Consider the following 20223-nt stretch of genomic DNA (forward strand, 5'->3'; position numbering starts at 1 on the left):
TATTTTATTATTGCCACTATTATTGAATATTTATCCCAATTATCGTAACTTTTTAATGAAACTAATCCATCAGGTTGTAATTGAATGTGGGAAATAAAGAGACAGTAAAATATTTTCGAAACAATTTAATAACAAGACGTTTGGGGAGTGGTAATAAAAGGGATAAGTTACATATTGCTGGCCTTACAATAGCCTTTCATAGCTTACTATGGATCTCTTTTGATTCAAAGTTTTGAATTTGCTTTGTTTTTCAAAACTGACAGTGGAAATTTCTTTTAAGCATTCCCATATGAATTTCTGTCCTGTAATTAAATCAACTGGCTGATGTTATGTTCTGATGCATAAATCAAATTTGTTCCTATTTCAAAAACTTTGTAAAACATTCACCAAAGCAATAATTGGAAGGAGAATGTTGTCCAAATAATTGTGAGCAAAATAAAGTCTGGTGAATTTCGAGTTGTTCAGACAGTCAAGGGGAGCCAGGAACCAATGCTTGGCCATGGGGATGTCAGGCTTCATATCTCTAATGTTTCCATATGTTTCGCTTGTCTTTAATTTTGCATGACTTCTGGATTAGGGAGACAACCAGCACATTCTACCCCAAATGCAGTTGTTCGAGGCAAAGCAAAAAACAAACAAAATCAAATGCAAACCCTGATTATCATCACCAGAAGGGAGTAGACATTTTCATATCACCAAGGTTTAAAAAGCCCATGTTTCTATGTCTTCTATTGGCTCTAATTTTCAAAGAGGTCTTGTAGCTGCTGGGCCTGGAGTCATTGGTACAGAGCTGTAGCACACGCTGGCCAGCCTGGGCAACACCCCGCCCACTTTCAGTGGGATTTTGAGCTAAGTCAGCTTGCTCCGAGGTGATTTGTTCTCATGCATTCTTCTTTTCTAGTTGTTCAGCCTGTAACAGAAACAATCTTACAAAGACAGCAGATTACACGCATGCGGTCATCTGAGGAGGTTAAGAACAGGCACAGTCTACCACTCCCCTGGCTGGACGGAGCTATCCCACTGTTCTGCGTGGCTAACCTGTTGTGTTTTTTCTGTGGAAAACCACTCTGCACTCTGCTTCCTCATTAGTTATGTTGTCTTGATCTCCGCACCATGCCAACTAGAAAACTGGAATTCTCGCCACCTCCCTCTTCCTACAGCCAATGGCCTCTGTTCTGCAGATCCCCAAATCTGTTTCACTCACTTGTGGGTAATCTTGGCCTGACCTTTGCTCTTTATTCCATGCAGTGTTCAGGGCATTGGGTCAGGTGGGGATGGGGTCTACAGTGAGCAAAACAGACACCACTCCCGCTCTCATGGAGTGCACAGTCCAGTGGACTCACTCAATGCTTAGAGGTAGCCTGTTTCTTGTAGGCAAAGTAGGCAGAGAGCCTTAGTAGCCTATCTGTCAAATACTCATTTCCCCCTCTCTAGATGGCAATGTACTGCTAATTTTCCTTACTGTTTGAGGAGATAATGGGATGTAATTGAAAGCCAATGATTGGGGGTTCTGGGGAAACAATTTAAAACAGGGCTGGCAGCTGGAAAACATATCCACTTGCTATTTTTCCTTTCTTTTTCTTCCTGACTGGAATGGAGATATTATGGCTGGAGTTTCAGCAGTTGTCGTGAGCAATGAGGCAACATTGAAGATAGAAACCTTCTGCTGATGAAGGCAGAAATAATAGAAGATGACCAGGTTCCTGATGCCTGTGGAGTTCCCTACCAGCCTTGGATTGGTATGTACACAGGGAAGAAAAGTGCAGTAAACCTCTCTCCACTAAGCCACTTTTATTTGAGTTTTCTGTTTTGTGTAGTTGAACCAAAGCCTAACCTCATATAAGGTAACCATATTCAGTCACCAACTAAATGCCAATTAGAAACTCATGATTTTAAAGGATAAAGGCCACATTTACTGGGGACTCACTATTTATGAAATATTGAATTATAAGTTTATAGAGACATATGGGGAATAGAACAGTCTCTTTCTCTGTGGATAACAAAGTGCTTAGCTGCAATCTTGACAATCATCTCTTGCTCTATTGTTGTTTAAATAGAATAATGTTGATGATGCCTAATGGTAAGGCAATATTTATATACATTAATCTTCCTCTGACATAATCTGCCTTCAACCAATCCTTGAATCATCTCCAAGTTGAGCATAATATTATAATAATGTGTCTTATTCTTGCTTCAAATTTATCTTAGTTTTTTCCCATACAGATTCTGGTTCTTATATTTCTTCCCATTTCTGATTATTGTTCAGGAGCTCCTCCTGATACCTGTTACCACTTTCCAACCTTCTGTCCGTTCCAGACATTAATAATCGATGATGGCATTTTATGAGTCTCAGATTTTTTTTTTTTCATGCCGGGCAACTCCTGCTACTTGATCTAAATTGGCAGGATACACATTTATGGTAAGCTACTTTGAACGATTTTTGAGATATTGGGTGGGGTTAAATATAATGAATCTTTTTGGGGGGTGGTGCTGGGATTGAACCAAAGGTCTTGTGCATGTGAGGCAGGCATTCTACCAACTGAGTTATATCCCCAGCCCCATGAATTTTTTTCTTAAAATTAAAGTGTTGAGGAATTTTCTTTGAGTCCAAATCTAGCTCAGTGAACAGATCCTGATTTTATGTTTTGGTTTAAGGTCAAGTAAGGGCAAGTAGAGGCACATTTTGCTTATAGTAGCTTTGATATCAATAGAGATTAATGAATTTTACTGGGTAGGCCATATCTATCAGGTATCCACTATTTACAAAACATTAAATAATGAGGTTTTAGAGATATAGAGGGGAATAAAAAGGTCTCTCTACATGAATTTATAATCTAATGAGGAAAACAGGACAAATAACAACTTTTAATAGTAATAGGTGATGGTTTTCTAAAGATCTTCAAGAGCAAAAAACTTCCATTGCAAATGGTACCTATTTTATAACCATTGAAATGATAATAGCTGACACCCAGGAAGTCTCGTGTTGGGCCTCTAGCTATGACTTTCCTATAGTTAGGAGGGATGAGAGGCTCATCCTGATTTCTTTGTCCCCAGAACTGCCCTCTAGAAACACAAACTCAGACTTCAGTAGTCACATCCACTGCATGACCATTGAGGCCTCTCTCCCTCCCTCCTGACCATGCTTGACTGACCCGACCCAAGCTGAGCCAGTGAAATTTAGCTCCCTGGAATTTGCATGTGGAATGAAGAGGCGAAGGACTACATCCACTGAAACTGAGCCACACACCCATACATTCCAGAAGCAACACAATTGTTGCTGCTGGTGTTCTGGAGTTGTCCTGGTTTCTACTTGCTCAGAAGTTTTCCAAGTTGAAGGTTATTAAGAACTATATTGAGCTGGGCCAAGTGGCACACACCTGTAATCTCAGTGGCTGGGGAGACTGAGGCAGGAGTATTACAAATTCAAAGCCAGCCTCAGCGATTTAGCGAGGCCCTAAGCAACTCAGTGGGACCCTGTCTCTAAATAATATATAAAAAAGGGACTGGAAAGGTGGCTCAGTGGTTAAGTACCTATGAGTTTAATTCTGGGTACCAAAAAGGAATACAAACAAACAAACAAGAAAAGGAGCTATATTGAGGTCTGTACATGGTGGGCACTTGCGTCACTCTCTTTCTTCAGATCTTCCTTGAACACTGAGACAACCTTCCTTCTTCCCTTCCTGTCTAGTCTATTTTCTGTTGCTATAATGAAAGGCCAGCTAAGTACTTTATAAAGAAAAGAGACTTTTCAGCTCACAATTTTGGAAGCCTAATGTCCAAGGTGAGACAGCCCCCATGTTTTTGGCCTCTGACGAGGTCCCTCGGCTGTATCACAACATGCAGAGAATTAGGAAGGAAAATGGCCGCATGCAGAAGAAGCAAGCATGTAGGTGGTTGAATTTACAAGAATTTGCCTTCTTAAGGACTAACTTGGAAGTCCCATGGGAATTACCTGAGGGTAGCACCCCAATAACCTCATCACCTTCACTAGATTGCACGACTTAGAGTTTCCTCCACCTTTCCACCATCCCTGCACTGGAGACCTGGCGCAGTCTGGCTGGGCACAAATCACGAGCCACTGAAGCAGGAACAAACTTTATTTCTGAACTCTACCAGCACACTCCGCACACGCTCCCCAGGAACTCTCCTGAATGTCACGAGGCTCGACCAGGAACCAGCAGCCGGAAATATCCCTCCTCCGGCACTTCCCCAACCATTCGGAACTCTCTGGGAATCCCTGCAAGAGCTCAACTGGAACTCAGCGGGAACTCCGCGAGAACTTGCTGGCATCACCTCTCAACCACTACTTCTGGCAAAAATGCCATGCGTCATCCCGACTCGGCTGTGGCCCTCAACAGAGACCAACTTTTCTGGCACATGAATTCTTGGGGGACATGTTCAAGTGATATCTAAACCATAGCACTTCTTCCCCCACCCCAACCTAACCATAATCAGAGGCTATTATTTGTCATGAAAAACTTTTACTATTATATAAGCATTATTTCTTTTTTACTGTTCACTGAAATACCGGGAAGGAGGTATTTCAATTGCCAAGGCTTACAGTTACAGTTATTTAGTGCCATAACCAGGATTCAGACAGCAAGTCCCATGTGATTCTGGAGCCACTACTTCCAGGAAGTGTCTGGCACTACAGCCGGTGAAGCAGGGTTCACTTACCCCAGTTCCCTCGAAGACCGTCCAGTGGCCTTCAGATAGTGCAGTCTTGGACATAGAGAAAGGTCCCTGAAATGTAGAACTACCTTGTCTTTTCTTTGTGGCCTCACTGAATTTTGGACAGCAGCCTTAAAATACAGCAAAAACTGCTGAAGATGCTAGCAACATCACCAGTCACTTCTGGCCCTCCCCTAGCCACAAGCCCTTCTTTCTTAAAACATAGATGAAGACTAATTCCAGGAATCTTTCCTCAATTGGGCTCGTCCAGTGCTTTTTAATTTTTTAATAGAGTGTATAAAGAACCTATAGGTGGGGCCTGATCCTCAAATCTTGGGGCACCATGTCCTGAACATCTTTCCTGCTTTTGCCCTCTAGAAATTCTCTCTACCTGCTCTCTGGGCAGGAGGTTGAGCTGCTTGGCCCACATAAATGGACTCCATTATCTCTTGCACAATGGAGAGGCCCAGAAGTAGCTTAGAGAAGGGAAGGAGGTGGATCTTGGGGTCTTAGTCCACTGCTTCCTCCCTAGTAGGGAACCCCAGATGGCTGCTTGTTTGGACTAAAGGCCTCTCTTAGTTTAAACTTCTCACAAAACTGTCAGTGCGAGTTCCAGTGACTGCGCGTTCCCTCTGTTGTTAGCCCTGGAGTGGTAAGAGCTGCACTGTTCCTAGCCATGGTATTCTGCATGATCTCCACGGCTCCCCCATCCCTGCCAGCTCTTTGGTAAATAGTCCCCTTTGGGCTCAGCCCCCTAGGAATGTACTTCTGTTTCTGGTGGAATTCCCGATTGATATAACTTTAAGCATCTCTTCTGACAGGTCCTTCTTTCCCATCCTTTGTCTTCTTCATTGACATCCCAACCTATTATCCTATGGTCAGTACTCTCTGAGAGAGGCCAATTATTCAAACAATTAAACCTCTTATACAACACATGAAGAGTTGCTCTGCAGATGTATGTTACATGAGGCTAACCAGGACCCATAAACTCAAACTCAGAAAGAGGATAAGGTAAATGGTAAGGCTCATTTACAGAAATCCTTCATCACATTCCTTTTACACTCCTGCCCCTTTATTTTGCTATATGCTTTATTGGTATCGCTGTGTTTATTTTTGGGTGGCATGCCCCATGTCTGTCTGCAGAAAGAACAGAGGGATATGGATATTGACTTTTTGTATAACTATTGGGGTTGTTTTGAAAACTCACTTCTACTTGTATTCCTCACACTATGTGGACAAAAACCATGCACGACCTTCATTTAACAAGAGACATTGAGGTCTCCGAAAGGTTAAACAACTTGCCCTGGGTCACGTGAGCTCTTGATGGCAAAAACAAGGCTAGACCTGAATCCTCTGATTCCTGATCAGAGAAGCTCTTGCACAGGGCTTGTGTGATTGTTTTCAACAATAATCAGCTTAAGTTTTTTATTATCCTGCCAAAGGAGTTTTTCTGTCTTCTTTCTTACCAACGGCACTTCCCCTGGACTCCCCTTCGTGAAGCCTACAGCAAAATTAAAGAGCCCTCCTGGGGAGGGAAGTGAAGTAGGTGGAGATCCGCTGCTGTCACATCTTCTGCTGCTCCCCTGGGGGGACCCCACTGGACCCTTCTCTCCCATGTCGCTTTGATGAGTCCTCCACATACCAAATGAATAGGCTCAGGCTTTTCAGCCAGCAGGGCTGTATCCTGCTGGATATTGTAAATGGCATGCATGGGAGTGAATGACTCACATGTGGGATGGTAATGAAATTTTGGAAATGAATACCTACAGAAGAGCAGAAAAACTGCAGGCCCTGCAGCACTTGAGGATGCTGAGAGCTTATCCACCGATGCTGGGGAATTACAAGAACTCTCAATTTGGACTGATTAAATAAGTGGGGCAGGAAATAATATAAAATACATGCCACAGTAATTTGCTCTTTAAAGAGGCTCTCTTTCTCTCTCCTCTGCCCTCTTTCCCTGTCTCCCTCTGTGACAGCCCCATACCTGGATGGATGTGCATGCTCAGTAATTCTATTACCAATATGAGATGAGCTCCTTTCCTCCTCTTTCCTGTAGCCCAAGGTGGTGAAAAACCAGCCTCTATCTCAGAGCAAAGCCTGTCCAAGGAAGGGACATGGCCTTTGTCCTTGGAAAGACCCACAGAGCACTCCTAGGCACATTCCCACCTTGCTAAGTTGTTTATCTACAAATAACAGAAGAGATCTGCTGCGCCAGGTGTCCCTGACTCAGTCAGGCTAGGTGGGGATCCATAGCTGCCCCCTAGCAGCCACCAATCAGCATGAGACAGGGAAATACCTGGGATGCCAGATGACCCTCCCAGTATTTTATGGTGGTTGATAACAAGTTGGAAAACCATGTAGTTCAGCACATACACCCCTCTTGGCTCAAACCAATCAGTTCAAACAAATACCCCTTTTGTACTGACCAATCACCCCTACCCAACTTGTTCCCTCCAGTGAATGTGCTAATCATGTTTTAGAGTTGTTATTTGATTTTCCCATGGTGTGTGATGATTTGCTATGATGTATGTGAAGTCCAAAAAATGTATAAAACTGCTGCAAACCCTGGGCTCAGGGCCTCTCAGTGTCACCAGTTGCTGTGTGCGTGCTGAGGACCAAGCTAGCTCGCAATAAACACCTCTTTGCTGCTTATATCGATCTTGGATCTCTGGTGGTCTTTGGGGGTCCCGAATTCGAGCATAACAGTGGATTTTAGCATAATGATCCAGGTGACCATTTTTGAACAATAGTTCTTCATCTGAAGAGTGTCTTGCTTCCAGCTCATGGGCTCAAAGCATCAGCAAACATTATGCCTTTTATAATCCTTTTTTTTGTTTTTGGTGGTGCTGGGGATTGAACCCAGGGCCTTGTGCAAGCGAGGCAAGCACTTTACCAACTTAGCTATATCCCCAGCCCCTTGTAATCCTCCTTTTAAGGCTCTGGGACAGAGCAACACCCAGTCCCTCCATGCTACAGCGAGGAAAACTGAGCAGGAAGAGGGATCAGAAATAGGCCTGTGTGGAAAAGTACTGCCTGGGAGCAGGAGAGCGGGATGCTGGCCCCAGCTCTGCCTGTCACAGGATGGTGCCATCTTAGGCGAGTCCTCTGACCTCCATGGGACTCCTGGTAGTCATTTGGCCACTGAACAACTTACCAAGATGATGTTAGCCTTCCTTCCAGCTTTAATATGATGTAACAGGACACTTACTTGTGTATTCCAATTTACAATGTGTTGTCATGGCTATTAACCCAATCTTCACAGCAAATCATCTTGTGAGTTGAGAAGAGTAGGGACAAGGAGAGGATAAGGGATTGGCTTTGGGATCACAGAACTAGTGGACAGGAGATCCAGCCTTGGAAAGCAGGTTCCTGACTCCAAAGCCATGTTCATGTCAGAACTCTAGGTCCCCTCTGAAGAAAAGGCTTTCTGTGCTTTTTCTCCCTGAGGTAGAAAAGGGACATTTCAACACCAATATAAAAAGAAAAAAGGTGATTTTTCAAGTATATCTATCTGAAATTTCAGTCAGTCAAGAGAGGTAACTTTCCAAGGGCCAGATCAGGAGTTGCTTTCAAAGAAGGACAAACCTTGACCTCATGGAAGCCGAGATGAAGATCTCTGTGAAAGCTGCACACATCACCTACAGGAAAGTGCGTATTCAGCCTAATGGAGTGTGGGGGGCGGGGGTCCTGGGAACGTTCTCTTCATGCCGCTGCATTTGGTAAATCAAGTTATACATTGAACAGACGAAGCTCATCTGTCCTTTAAAATGTCCTCTAAGGAAGTTCTTGCATAATTTGTTTTAAAAATATTTTTTTTTAGTTGTTGATAGACCTTTATTTTTTTTTTAATTTATTTATACATGGTGCTGAGAATTGAACCCAGTGCCTCACACATGCCAGGCAAGTGCCCTACCACTGAGCCACAGCCCCTTGCATAATTTTAAAGAGCGTATTCTCCAACCCAACACCACTCGATCACATTCCTGGGTAAGTAACAGAGCAAAGGGGGGACTTGAGGTAGGCAGAAGGAGGAAACTTTGACCAAGGAGGGCAGGTGGGACCAGCTCCCGGTCGCCATGGCTGCTCACTGTACTATAAGAACTGAAGCCTTGTCTCCTGCAGCTGCCACACTAGTGTTGATTGTTGGTAGCTGATGGCTGAGTCCCTGGACCTGCAAATGCCTAAATTGAGGATAGCTGCTTAGCTGGAGGCTATAGCCCAATTCCATGGGCAGCATGCAGCCCCCAACTAGTTAATACAGTGGTTTACAATGTCATATATGCCTGACCCCTTTGCTGCAACTGGGAGTAGATCTGCAAGGCTAGTCAATGGAGCTCCCTTATGGGCTGGGCAGAAGCCTCTGTTGTAGCTGCATCACTGCCCAGCTTATTCCCTTGTGTAGTCCAGCTACCCTTATTTTGGAGGGGTGGGGAACCAGGGATTGAACTCAGGGGCACTCTACCTCTGAGCCACATCCCCAGCCATATTTTATATTTTATTTAGAGTCAGGGTCTCACTGAGTTGCTAAGTGCCTTGCTTTTGCTGGGGCTGGCTATGAACTTGCAATCCTCCTGCTTCAGCCTCCCGAGCTTAAAGGCTTGTGCCACTGTGCCTGGCTCAGTCTTGCTACTCTTGATCCCCCATAAATCCACTGTACCCCATCTCAGACTGTTTCCTAGGAATGTGACTGTCCATGCACATCTTCTTTTCTCAATCCTGAGTTGGCAGACTCTCTCAATCTCTATTTGTTTTTCTTTAATTATTCACAGCAATTCTCCTGGCAAGAACTTTGGCATAGGACCCAGTATGGAGGACTGGGCACCACCGATGTTTGTGAATACGAATCCGTGTGTACATATAATTTTCAAAATTGGGGACTGCCTTCCAAGACAAAGCCATACAAAGGATAAGTGATTTGGCAGGAGAAACAGAGAAAATGATGTCGTATAGTAAATTAGGGTGAAATTCCACCACGTAGGAAAGTATTTCAGCCAGCAAAAAATAAATCTATCTACCTCCTCCCTAAAGGCCCTGGCCTCAGGCCTTGCGGTGTGTCTACTGCAGTGTGATTGAGCACACCTTCCTTCCCTCCTTAGCCAAACAGCAGCCATCGATTCAGCTGAGAGTGGATTTTCTGCATGAACTCTCTACCCTAAATGACCTGGTGTTTGTGTTTATCTTTCAATCAGTCTACTATGCTGTGATGCTTCCTCCTAACAAAGAAATAAATTATTCAGTTATGATATCTGGATAAGTCTGTACAAAACTAACTATAGCCAAAATCATGGTCAAAATATCATAAAATGGTTGCATAATCAGTAGCATTGCTCAGGATCTAATGATCATGGACAACCAAATCATCTGTGCTGAAGGCAGCCCACAGCTGGATTCACAGCTGGTCACTGGGCCCAGGAAGTTATGATTGAATGATGTTGTCTGACCATTTGAGTCTCTGCAATCTATACTGTAGGTTGGCAAGAATGAAAAATTTAGCAAAACAACAACAAAAGACATTTTTTTCTTTACCCATCAGGTCATTTCTAATATAACTGAGAGGACGTTAGACACAAGTAGTGATACATAATTTGCAGAAATCTCTGGAATGAAAGTCTGATTTTGTAACTTCATAAAACTTGCTCTAGTTTTTCAATCGCAAATGTGGAAGAACTTGGAAGTGAGAATAGTTTTTACAACTGTGAATTTATTTTATACATTAATGATGAATGATGTACCCACTTTCATAGGGTCCCCCTAGGGAATAGGTAAGCATATAGCTCCTGAGGGGATCTTTGGGGTTCCTACTGATGGTTTCCAAAGCGTGCAATGGTATGGCACTGCTGTTTGCTTTTCCTTTTAAGAAGGAAGTCACATGTGGGGTAAATCTGACAGGTGAACCCCATGGCAACCCTCCAGCTGTTACCTTGGATGCACTGACATTGGAACTGGACCTCTGGGTTTGTGACACCAACCAGGCCAAGAAATTCCTCGAAGCAAGGTGTCACTTACCATCAGGTACTACACTGTGGCCCCTTGGCATCACTTATTTGCAGCTATACTTAGGAAAGCTGATCATTTTTTCATCTTCCCCTGGGAGTACTGATTTGAAAGATAGTATGAAAAAGTACCCAAAAAATAACCATCCTCTGCTTTCTTCCATGGAGGGGGTCCAGAGACAGAGAATGCTGCTGGCAGAGATGGCTTCTGCAAAGAAGGTGCTACATCAAGGAACAGGCGGTGAAGGAGGAGAGGCCAGGGCTCCCATATTCTTACTCTTTTGGGTAGCATTTGGCACTGAAGAAGGACTTAGAAACTCACTCTTGGCTGAGCCTAACATGCAGAGATTCATGAAAGAGCTTGCTGCTATCAGATTCAACACTGTATGACCAATGGTCTGTGCTCTCAGAAGAGCTCAACTCTTTCAGTATTTAACTGTCTTTCTACCCCTCTATATTCTTTCTATATAAAATCTCTTTTTGTAAAATTCTTCTTGGAGAAGAATCATGCTACCCTATATATAGAAAATTCTGCATATGGTTTGAAGAATTTTGGTGGTACTGCATACACCAACATGCATACATCAACAGGCGAGAGTTTGGTTTGAAGTTTCTATTTCCACTTGGTTAAGAGAGTGTTTCCTTAAGCTCTTCAGAACCCAGTACTATTGCTTCAATTTTTATCTTGGAGAAAGAAAATGGAGTTGGTGACTTCCAAGAGTCACAGCTAACCTAAATGTGGAGAGAAGGGGGAATTCCATGACCTCACCGTGGAGTTAGGCGTGGGTTGTGGAATGCAAATCTTTTCTGTTCCATATTATTTTGTGATGTGGGTTCTCTCAGACTTGACAAGGATCATCCCAGGCTCCTTCAAACCTGTCAACTCAATTAGTTCTGTAAGAAGAAAACTCCAGAAGGGTTAGAGGCTATAGAGAAAGTCAACATTAGAGGCAGAGTCAAAGTAAGCTATAAGGCCTATGGTAACTGAGCAAAAGGCATGACAACCCAAGTTAGACTCCTGACTATATCATTTATGAGCTTAGAGAGCGTGGAAAAATTCCAGCACTACTGTAAGAGAAGAGTGTTACAGGTACACAGTAGGGACTCAACATTGCCTTTTCATTCCCAGGAAGCCCACTAAGGTCTAAAATGTTTTCTTTTACATCTCCCTGACCTGGGAAACCTTATCTGGTCTTGAAAATAACTTGGGAGTGATTTTTAAAAATAATTTTTTTTGTAGTTGTACATAATAATTTTATTTATTTATTTAATTTTATGTGGTGCTGAGGATCAAACCCAGGGCCTTGTACCTTCGAGACGAGCACTCTACCACTGAGCCATAACCCCAGCCCCTTAGGAGTGATTTTTAATGCTTTGTTTTGGTGTGTTTTTATGTGAGAATCCTATAAAGAAAGACATCTTCAGTTCCCCCCACACACCTTTATTTTAAAAATGGACATTTTTACACAAAAATCCTGAAATGCATGAGATAATTAAATGGGTGGTCTCTATATGGGTAAAGAACACTGCATTTTACAGTGGTAACTATGGAACTAGTCACAGCCTTTGTATGCAACTTAAAAAAAATTATTTTCCCATTTGCTGCAAGGAAACTACTGGATTTCAACACTACTGTATTAGGCCAAATTCACGCAGTGTGGCTTTCAGGCGACAGACAATAAAAGCATTGAATAACTTCCACTGGAACTGCCTAAAATTGCATTGCTAATCTCGGAAGCTGAAGCAGTAGAAACTAAATATGTCAAATGTAAAGACAATGTATTGTGTTTTCATGGAAAAAGGAGCTCAGGTTTTCTTGTCAAGTTCAAGACCAGTAACATTTCTTAGAAACATTTCCCAAGAAATGTCACTTTTTGAGAGATGGAGAAGGCTTGAATTTTGTGACATTTAGTAATGACATGTAAACTTACACTTTCATATGGTACCTTTCATTCAGAGGGCTCAGTGAACCAGAAATATTAAGCCCTCATAAACTTCTTGGTCCTTATATCTTTATATTTATCTTATTCATAGATTTTTTGTATGAATATGTATGTATCAGCTTTTGGATCTCTGTAGAGGTTGTTAACTTCCCATTACATAATGAAACATGATATGTCAAGAGCTTTGTAATGTTTTGAACAACCAATAAAAAAAAAATGCACGAGATAATCACCTCGTAAAGATAAAAGGTTTATTGTGGCTTACAGTTTTAGAGATTCTAGTCCACAATCAATTGGCCCATTGCTTTGGGTCTCTGGCAAGGCAGCCAGTCATGGTGGGGAACATGTGGCAAAGCAAAACCATTCACCTAATGGCCAGGAAATAAAAAGTGTTGGGATCCCTTCAAAGTCACCTCCCCTCCAATGATGTAAAGACCTTCTACTAGGCCACTATGTCTCCACCACCTCCACATAGTACCATGTTGGAGATTAAACCTTTAACACATGGCCTTTGGCGTATATTTAACACCCAAACTCTTATCAGAGACTGCATTGCCATTGGACCTGTTTATTGGTTGAGATGAGACTTGGATTCAGAGAACCTTTGTTTTTGCAGATCATGAGAGTTTTGTTTTGTTTTGTTTTGTTTTTTATGAAACCAAGGTGAGAGAAGTCTGTTGGCTGAGCTAAGCTCTTGATGGTCTTTGTTATGGTTTGGATCTGTAATATCCCCCCAAATCTCACGTGTTCAGAAATGGAAATTTTCTTGGAAGAGATTAGGTCATGGGGATTCTGATCTCATCAGTGGATTAATCCAATGATGGCTGAATGGACTATTGGGAGGTGGATCCTAATTGGAGGAACTAAGTCACTGAGAATATGCACTGGAAGGGTTATCCTCTCTCTGGCCCTTTCCCTCCCTCCCACCCTCTCTGCTTCCTGGCTGTCATGAGCTAAACAGCTTTCGGATGCTATACCCTTCTGCCATGATGTTCTACTTTCACCTCAGGCCCAGAGAAATGGAGTCAGTCCCAAACATGGACTGAGACCTCTGAAACCATGAGCCAAAATGAACTTTTCTTCCTCTAAGTTGTTCTTGTCATGTATTTGCGTCAAAGAAATGAAAAGTTGACTAATGTAATCTTATTCAAAAAGCATATTTCTATTTGGTCATAAACTACTTGAACCAGTAGAATTGCACTTGACTTTTTCTTTTGCTCTTGCTTTTCATAATTGACCAATGCTCTTTGATCTTCACCATCAATATCAGTGAAGAAAGACCACAAAGAGCTGAAAGAGGTTGGTTTCTCTATTGGGTTTTGATTTGTGATGGAAAATTACTGGCTTCTGGCTAACCTGAGTTTCTGCATCTTCATTTTTAATCAAACTTGCTTTCCTTACTCGAATGTAGATATCTATGGTAAATAATATCATTGTCTGTAATGACACAATGACACAATAAAGCAGGAGATATAACTTTAAAAATGTAATGTGTCTTACCGTGATATGAATTATCTATCACCGGTACTTTATAGATCTTATAATTTTAGATTTTTTTTCTGAAGGAACCCTTGTCCTTATCATTTTATAACTGAGAATGTTAAAATATTATTTCAGGAATCAGTGAACATTCTATATCACATTTTAAGAACTAAATCAGATGAGAAGCTAAGGCTTAGTTTCAACATTATAAAGAGGCCAGTGTTAAAATAGGACCCAACAAGCTGTCTCTAGTGTGTGCCCCAGCCCATCTGCAGAACTAACAGTGTGAATTGCCTGCAAAACCATGGTCAGTGGCAGCCACCTTGGATGGAAGGGCTTTTGATCTTGGGGGCTATCTCTGAGCATTTGTTTTGGGGCAAATAAAAGCCAAGGCATTGTTTGCATTTTTAATGTGCCCAACTCACTCTGAGCCCATAGATGATCACCATGCTGTATGCAATTTGTAACCAGCCAGTGAAGTGCGGCAGCAAGGCCATGGCCAAGTTTGAGAGTGGTTGCTGGGTCTTGTCCAGTGATAAGGATGCCAATTGTGGCTATAAATCACTGGGAGGTTGTGAAAGAGATTATAAAAGCTCTTATTCTGCTGAGAGACTGCAGAGAAACAGATATCAAGAGACAAATCTGTCCTATTCTGGATGGGGTACCAGCACGAGACTTCCCCTGTCCAGTCCAACCTCAAGCCCTTTCCTTCCTCTCCCCGGCATCTTCCGGTGTGTCTGCTCTGTGCTCTCACCCTGACAATGCTGTCTTGGATTTTTAAAGAACGTAACATTCTGCCATGAATGAAGTCATTATAGTTCTTTTGAATCCCAGAGCATTTGATTGATGTGGCTGTTGGTTATAAGCAACATCCTCTTCTCCTTGGAATAAATTTTCAGCCCCTCTTGGGGAAATTGATTCACAGCAGGGATATGACGCCGAGTGTGAGGACTGGAGATGAAGAGTGGTGTCTCCAGTGAAATTTGGAGATGGTGCTCAGAAATCATCATTTGAAACCCTGAAAAAAGTATGTGTTACCTCTTGACTCACTGATCATATTTACTTAGGATCCTCAATTGAGGATGATGTCATTGACCTATAATTATCAAAATTTTTTTGTTTTATTATATCAATAGCAGTCATCATTGCAATCTAGGGCAGTGCAATTTATTTAACATTACAAATAATTTAGCAATGTTTTAAAACAAATCTGAAAATCAAAGAGAAAACCCAGGACAAATAAATAGGCAGTGTAAGGACCTAGGAGATACTTTTTTTTTTTTTTTAAAGAAAACACCTAAAATATTTTGATTTGATTTTTACACTTGGATGAAGGCAACAATGCCATCTGAAACTTGGGAACCACTGGTAGAGAACTGAAACAAAACAAAAGAGAAGTGGGATAAAAATCTTCATCAAATATGTTACCATCTATATGAGCCAAATGTCACTTTGAAACCTGATGCCAATTCCCAAGCGGTCCAAGTTCCTGCCTTTGCTCTTTTTAATAGGCTGGCTGATTATGGAGCTAATAATAAATATAATTGAAAATCACTGTTGGATCCTTTGAAGTTTCCTGCCAAATAATGTTTTGTTGGAAGAATGAAGGGAGGAAAAAAGAATCCCTGGGGAAACTCTTCAAACAATGCTTTAAATTCTCAGAATCAACAATTACGGTGTTAGATTTACCTCGAGAAGTTCATAGTGTTTATAAAACATAATATTAACTGAAGAAAGCATGCTAATTCCCGTCGCTAATAAATGTCACCAGGGCAGGCATTGTCCTAATTACTTAATTTCTGACTGGTACTGACTGAAGTTAATTTTTTATTCTTAAACAAATATGTGACCAGAACAAAGTGCCCAAATTAGTTAGTTATTTTCGGTCAACTTCATCCCTGACTTTGGAAATGAATTGCTAACACAAAGTGGTTCTTTAGCAGAAACAATGTCATGCTGCCTAGATTTTCATTTTAGGACAGGCTTTCAGCAGTGAGTTAATAGTCTCCGGAAATGGTACAGAGCTACAATACAGCTTTCTGGTTTTGATTATAAGGGAGAATGATTTCTGCTTTTCTGTATTATTTGCATTGTGAATGGGATTCCGTTTTTTCTCATTTAGATGCAGTGATCAGATGAGAGAAATCGAGCCTGTTCCATCAAAGCCCTGTATTGTGACCAGAATACAAATCACCTGATTCCAGTTCTTCAAAAAAAATATATAGCCTATTTTAAAACAGAATCCCAGGGCAACGCACAGATGAGAATCTGAGATGGTGTTCCAGAAACCATGTACGTGTCAGTTGAAGTCACTATTCTCTGGGCCTTGTGGTAGCTGGCTACATATCTGTCCACAAAAATGCTTTCTTTATACTCTTCTGTAGGGTCAAGTTTTAAATATTAAGAGCATTAATATAAATACAGCTTAAACAGAGGCAGGGTGGTAGGGAAGAATGTCATCCAAAGCCATTTCCATGTTCCTAACTCCAAGGAGATTGCTATTGACTTAATAGTCCATCAGTTTCAGCGGGAGTTTCAGCCCATCAGTGACGGGAGGGGGAGGAAAATGGAGTGCTGAGTTCCAATCTCCCCACAGAATGTGAATGTTACTGACGTGCTTTTCCTTTATTTCAATTTCTTGTCCTGGAAATGTAATGGTGGTGTTGCATACCAAGTTGAAAAATCCGATCAAAATATCTGGAAAGATCTTTTTCAGAGAGACATTTCCCTGTGCTTAATGATCAAAAAATGGCCCAGGGCTGAACTAGATTTTTGTTCAGGGTAGAGTGAAAACTCTTATTTAGTTATTATGATTTATACTTTTATCCCTTCCAAGCCCCTGGCATTTCCTATGTAGAAAGATTTTTTTTTTTAATGCCAGTTTGGCCTTGTGATGAACACTAATTCCTCTCCCATGTGACTGTCCTAAAAATATTTGAAGCAGCTGTTTGATGCCCTTAAGTATTCTTCAGTTCAGGCTAGATGAGTCCAGTTCTTCATAGGCCATGGTTGTAAGTGCTCTTCTTGCCCTGGACTCCCCCCGCTGGGTAGGTTACAGTGTATAAAGTCTGTTCTAACGGCAGGATACTGGGAGCAGAACATGGGACTCCATTGTGGTCTGTCCTTGCAGAATCCAGCAAGAATTGTCACACCGTTTAGTCAGCCTACCATGGTTCTTTAAAGACAGCTGAAGTCTTGTCAGTTATTTTTGGAGACCACATCAGATCATTGGCTCATTTTGAACCTGGAGTCTATTAAAACCACAGGACTTTTTCACACATGCTCCTGCTAAGCCACCGTGTGTATATAGAGCTATATATAGTTATTATCTGCTGAGTGCTTATTATGGACAAGGCAATGTGCTAAATACTTTGCATCTTTTGCATCTCATTTAATCCTGACATCAACCCAGTAAAGCAACAAGTATCCTTAGTTCCATATTGTGGACAGGCAGAGGCTCAAACAAGTAGAGACTTGCCTAAAGAGGTCTGAGCCCAAAACTAGAACTCTTGAACTTGATGTCATTCTGTCTTCTGTACTGACATGATGTCTTTGTTGCTGACCTTTCTCTAGAGGGGATGCAGAGCCAAGAGAAGAACTATTAAATATAAATTAGGTTATACCTGTTTATCATTTTAGCCTGCTGAAATCTTTTTGGATCCTTATCTTGTTTCCAAATATACTTCTTATCCCTTCATGTCACATGGATTTCATAAGCCTTCATTACTATTCCCTTCAAATCATTACTTCAAAAAATAGTATCAGGTATGTGACAGAAACTGCACAGTCCACACCAGAACTTCCATTATGGTTGGCATTGATCACCACTCAGATAAGTCACAAATGTGTGGCACTGGGATTTGCCCTCATTTTCTCCTTCTCATATATTATGCAAAATCTATTTCTAAAATTTAAGTGCTGAATTCCTAAAGCATGCTTCTATTGAGTCTGGTATCATTGCTACAAAGGTCAAAAGAAGTCCAGTCTGGCAAGATTTATGCATAGTGAGCCAGTGTTGGTTTTAACTGATCATTTCCTATGCTAAGGGAGCATGGACCAGCCCTAACTCTCCAGTCTAGGACCGATCAAGGTCACTTGTTTCTAGTTCACAGCAATGACCATCTCCTCCTTTTTGAACATTTATTCTACATATGACTATGTTTATTTTTTCTGAAACCTTTCTCATCTTTTGCAATTCTTGTAGGATCAGTCACAGTGGTTGGCTTTTCTCATGGACAGGATATTTTTTGTGTTGGAAGGTATATATTTTTTTTCTTGGCAAGGAGATTTGAACATATTGAGTACATATTACCATATTTGTCGAGACTTTTCTGGGCTATATAACAATTTTATTTCATAAAAGAGACAGAATTAAAATGAGAGTTAAGTAAATCTGTAGGGTTTTTCATTTGATGCTCTGCATTTTATTCCATTTCCTTTTAAACTGTTGGGATAGATCCCTTTGCTCGATCAGTAAAGCCTGTGACATCATTACATCTCAGTTTGGGATCTCTTTAAAAACAGTATTCCAAGGTGTGCAGACACCCTTCTGATGTGATTTTAAAAGAATAAGATATTGATGTGGTACAGATTACTTGTATTCTTGGAAAATAACAGATTAGGAGGTGGACCTCCTACTACACTGGATATTTGCCAGCTTTAACATATGGTACAGCTAAATGAAGAGAATAGAGCTTCTTCAATTTTTCTATAATGAATTCTCCTTTGATTTTTGTCTACCACACTGTTGCAATATTTGAGTCTGATACAATTTAAATGGTCTCTAAAGGAACTAGTGTCATTTAAAGAAAAACGATCAGTCTCTGAAGCTTGTTTCAGGCTTTTCCCCTCCAGTTATCATCCAGTGGAGGTTGGGGAGGGACTTATGTATCATCATCACATTGTGCAAAAATGAGCTCTGACTGGTTCTGTTTGTACTAGCTCATTCCTGATGGACCTCTAAAAGTATGGCCTGAAAAACTGGATTTGGGGTTTCCAAGTGTTTCTGTGGCTGCCAAAGTTCCTCTATATTACCAGTCCTTGTGATCCATTCTCTTGACCTCACCTTTGATAACTTTAACTATAAGCTCTCACAGGAGGTGACCCAGCATTTCTATGAGTTCTAAAGTCAGACATCTGAACTGGTGGTTCATCCCAGGCTTTCCTCCAAGGTCAGTTTGTCCCACACTCCTGGAATCCAACATGCAAAGGAACTTCTATGGTTTGTGTGTTTCCACCAAAACTGATATTGAAATTTAATTCCCACTGGGAGATATTAAGATGCTTGAAACTTAATCCAACTATGTCATTTGAAGGAAGGACCTTTGGAAGGTGATTAAAAGTAAATAAGACCATAAATGTGGGACCCTAATTCAATGGGATTGTGGCTGTGTAAGAAGAGAAAGAGGCCTGAGATGGGATGCTCAGTCTCTCTTTCCATTTAATATGTGGGACCCAGCAGAGATCCCAATAGCAAGAAAGACCTCATTACATTTTGCTATTAGAATTTGAACTTTCCAGCCTTCAAAACTGTAAGTGTAAAAACCTCCTGTGTGTGTGTGTGTGTGTGTCTGGTTTTATTTATTTATTTTTATTTGTTCCTTTTAGATATATATGACAGTAGAGTATATTTTGACATATTATGCATACATGGAGTATAATATGTCCCGTTCTTGTGGTTGTACATGATGTGAAGTTACACTGGTTGTGTATTCATATATGAACATAGGAAAGTTATTTCTGATTCATTCTTTTGTCTTTCCCATTCACATCCCCCCTTCCTTCCCTTCATTCTTCTTCGTCTAATCCAATGAACTTCTCTCCCCCTGACCCCTAACTGTGAGTCAGCATCTGCACATCAGATGGACCACTCACTTTGGTTTTTTGGGATTGGCTGACTTCACTTAGCATGAGAGTCTCCAGTTCCATCCATTTACCAGCAAGTGACATAATTTCATTTTTCTTTATGGCTGAATAATATCCTATTGGGTATATATATATTTTCTTTATCCATTCATCTATTGAAGGGCACCTAGGTTGGCTTCATAGCTTAGCTATTGTGAACTGAGCTGCTATAAACATTGATGTGACAGTGTCACTATAGCTGATTTTAAGTCCTTTGGATATATACCAAG

Source organism: Ictidomys tridecemlineatus, chromosome 1, assembly GCF_052094955.1.
Source record: "Ictidomys tridecemlineatus isolate mIctTri1 chromosome 1, mIctTri1.hap1, whole genome shotgun sequence".
NCBI lineage: Eukaryota > Metazoa > Chordata > Mammalia > Rodentia > Sciuridae > Ictidomys > Ictidomys tridecemlineatus.